General features: G+C 44.3%; 1 protein-coding gene across 1 annotated transcript in view; it reads right to left on the reverse strand.

Moving 5' to 3' along the window:
• Positions 1-4201, reverse strand: part of LOC112109824 (alpha-N-acetylgalactosaminide alpha-2,6-sialyltransferase 3) — a 173793-nt gene that overhangs the window by 29426 nt on the left and 140166 nt on the right. The window lies entirely within an intron of this gene.

The following is a 4201-nucleotide window of genomic DNA, read 5'->3' on the forward strand; positions in this document are numbered from 1 at the left end:
GTGTGTGTGTGTGTGTGTGTGTGTGTGTGTGTGTGTGTGTGTGTGTGCAAAAGGGGCATCTGCCCTGGGGCTGGCGATTTAAAGGGGCCGGGGGCTCCCAGCCACCGCCGCTGCTACTGCGGCAGCAGCCGGAGCCCCGGGGCCTTTTAAATTGCCACCGGAGCCCTGGGTGGCACGGGCGAGAGTGCAGATGGGCTGGCTGGGGGAGGCTGACCACCCCCCAGCCCGGCCCCTTTTGCCTAAGGCCCCACCTCTTCCGGGGGCCTGGAGCCAGGCCCCAGTACTGGCAAGAATTTAATATTACTTTCACCCTGGTGATATGGTATGAAGATTTTATTAGCATGCGTTGGGATGATGACACTACTCACAAATGGCAAGGCCATGAACAATACAGGTCAACCTAAATGAGGGCCAATAAATCCTTTATACCTCCACATACCATGATCTATTGCATCTATACTTATGTATTCTCTATAGAGAGATAAATATACATTGTAATATGTCTGTATGGAAAAGGAGTATGTTTATATACTGACTAATGTCCGTGTTGAGTGTTTTTAATTTTCTGTACTAGGTAGTGCCTGTTTCTTCTTAACACTGTAACTCCTTATCACACACCTGCAGCCATGCCACCTTGCATTATTATCTCATCAGCTCTTGCAAGCTAAGAAGTGTCAGTTCTGGTCAATACTTGGATAAGAGACCTTTAAGGAAAATCCAGGATGCTTTAGAAAATGGTTCAGTAGGAGAATTCTCCTCTCTCTGTTGGCACTGAACCAATGTCCCCATATGATGTTGGAGGGGCTCAACTGAGTACAGAATTCTTCACTTCCCCTATGCTGCCACACCTTGTTGTTATTGTGCTGCCAAACAGCTTCCACATTCCACCCCTGAAGTGGCCGCATTTCTATAGCATGTGAAAGGATTCCTGTACCTGTGTAGTTTGTAAAGCAATCTGATGAAAGGTGCTACATAAACAGAGATCTGGCCATGCTGATGCTGGATTTACTGGATTTGCACTGTTTGCAACTCAGTGGGGTGTGTGCAAACATGGTCTAAATTAGTGGCTCGCAACCTTTCCAGACTACTGTGCCCTTTTCAGGTGTCTGATTGTCTTGCATACCCCAAGTTTCACCTCACTTAAAAACTACTTGCTTACAAAATCAGACATAAAAATACAAAAGCATCACAGCACACTGAAAAATTGCTTCCTTTCTAATTTTTACTATGTAATTATAAAATAAATCAATTGGAATATAAATATTGTACTTACATTTCAGTGTAAAGTATATACAGCAGTGTAAACGAGTCACTGTCTGTATGAAATTTTAGCTTGTACTGACTTTGCTAGTGTTTATCTAGCCTGTTGTAAAACTCAGCAAATAACTAGGTAAACTGATGAACCCCTTGGAAGACCTCTCCGTACCCCTGGTTGAGAACCACTGGTCTAAATCACTTTTATGCATTCCTAATCCTGGCCTTTCTCAGCACTAGGTCAGTCACCAAGCACAATTTAGGGTAGCTTTTCTGGCAGCTGGGGACAGGGGGAATCCAGTCTAGCCACACTCTCTTTTCTTTGGCTACAGCCCTTCTTCCAGTGGCAGGAGAAGGGCCATCATAGAGCTACCAGGCTTGCTGTATACCACCCAAAGATCCTCTTACCCCAGGGGAATATTGATGGTGCCAGTTCAGCCAGCTTTCCAGCTGCTGAGTGCTGTGAGAACATAAGAAAGACCATGGTCATTTTGATTATGTCTTCGGGTCTGAGCCAATCTCAGTATTGCCATGACTTTAGTGAGAGCAGGACTGAGGCATTGTTATGGCTTCATTTATTAATTTGTCTGCTTTTGCTCAAAGTCAACAGATGTAACATCTACTGTTCTGAACAAATAAGGCAAAATGGCAAAATCCTATCATACTGCGTGGACAGCTGCATCTACTGTATTCCCTGTGGCAACTGTGATACATTTCTATTGGGAAAAGCAGAAACCCCACCAACTATCAGGACACAACAGCATTAGATAGGAATCAAAGGAGGGGCAGCAAGCTCCCAGATAAGCATAAATGTTATCACATAACATTAGTACAAAATGAACCCAGAGGCTGTCAAACCGACAGCCAAAGAAAAATAGGAAATTCAAAAGTCAAATGAAAGAGATGCTTTATACTTGCGTGAAAATAGAAGGCTCACCAAATGAATAGCTTTCACTCCTGTATAATGTCTCACTGCAATGAAAAAAATTGAGCTAGTCTACGAGGGGAAAATTACACGGAATAAATGAAAAAGAAGTGAAACACTTTCCGCAGCTGAACTGACAGAAATGAGTCTTAAGGCGACAGACAAAACCATATCTATTAGTGGGAACACAATATCTAATCACAATTAATTTTCCTCCCCTTGCTCAGTGAGCATCCTTTGCTACACTGAGAAGACAACCACACAATAGCCCCACACTTTGGATCAAAACACAATTTGGGAGAATTCTAGAGTAATATATACATATACTAGACATGGGCCTGAGCCACAACATTTGGATGCAGATTTGAACTTGCCACAAATTTGGGGTTGCTTGTATGTGGGGTTTTGAGATGGTTGAGTTCAGGATCCTGACAAAAGGAAGAAAAGAGAGTAGTAAAATACGGATCCTGGACTTCAGAAAAACAGACTTAGACTCCCTCAGGGAACTGATGGGCAGAATCTCCTGGGAGCTAATATGAGGGGGCAAGGAGTCCAGGAGAGCTGACTGTATTTTAAAGAAGCCTTATTAAGGCACAGGAACAAACCATCCCGATATGCAGAAAGAATAGCAAATATGGCAGGCGACCAGCTTGGCTTAACAGTGAAATCTTTGGTGAGCTTAAACTTAAAAAGGAAGCTTGCAAGAAGTGGAAATTTGGACAGATGACTAGGGAGGAGTATAAAAATATTGCTAGAGCATGCAGGGGTGTAAACAGGAAGGCTAAGGCACAATTGGAGTTGCAGCTAGCAAGGGATGTGAAGGGTAACAAGAAGGGTTTCTACAGGTATGTTAGCAACAAGAAGGTGGTCAGGGAAAGTGTGGGACCCTTACTGAATGGGGGAGGCAACATAGTGATAGAGGATGTGGAAAAAGCTGAAGTACTCAATGCTTTTTTTGCCTCAGTCTTCACAGACAAAGTCAGCTCCCAGACTGCTGCACTGGGCAACACAGTATGGGGAGGAAGTGAGCAGCCCTCAGTGGTGAAAGAACAGGTTAAGGAGTATTTAGAAAAGCTGGACATGCACAAGTCCATGGGTCCAGATCTAATGCATCCAAGGGTGCTGAGGGAGTTGGCTGATGGGATTGCAGAGCCATTGGCCATTATCTTTGAAAATTCGTGACGATCAGGGGAGATCCCGGACGATTGGAAAAAGGCAAATATAGTGCCCATATTTAAAAAGGGGAAGAAAGAAAATCTGGGGAACTACAGACTGGTCAGCCTCACTTCAGTCCCCGGAAAAATCATGGAGCAGGTCCTCAAGGAATCCATTTTGAAGCACTTGGAGGAGAGGAAGGTGTGACAGTGTACCCCATAAGGCTTTATGGGGGTGGGGGTGTGCTTATAAATGTATGTATGACATAACTGGAATCTGTTTTGTGCTGCCTGTGCCATGTAATATATCTCCGTAAAGGTTATGGTCTACTATATCCATTCATCCTATCTGTACACATATATCATTTTCTACTTGAGGTTAAGAATATGGGCTGTATACTTGCTTGGTTTCTAAGTAAGCTTTGTGAGGCATTTGATCAGTTTCTTAAGGAAGGAATTTGCAAGGTTAAGTACCTGATCAGGAAGCACTTGGGGAACAATGCATCTTGGAATGCTCCAATCCACATAAGAAGCCTTCCTGGAGACATACAAGATACCATGTGGACAATGGCTTCGGCCTGTAAAGACTGAATCATGCAGGGACATGTGACTTCCCCAGGTGACTCCAAAACTCCATCTTGAAGCTGGACTTTGGATAGGAGGGGGGGTCTCCACCCACAAGAGAAAGTCTATTTAAACCTGTGGGAGAGCCCTCCATTTTGTCTTCAGCTGGCTAAAGAAGGAGCCTCTCCACCCCCCCAGGATATACTTGAAAGAAACTGGAACAAAGGACAGTAACTACAGGGGGTGCGAGTGATTGCTTAGGGTGACCAGATCACTGACAGGAAATATCGGGATGCAGGGGGGG

Source organism: Terrapene carolina, unplaced genomic scaffold, assembly GCF_002925995.2.
Source record: "Terrapene carolina triunguis isolate 2854851 unplaced genomic scaffold, T_m_triunguis-2.0 Scaffold210, whole genome shotgun sequence".
Taxonomy (NCBI): Eukaryota; Metazoa; Chordata; order Testudines; family Emydidae; genus Terrapene; species Terrapene triunguis.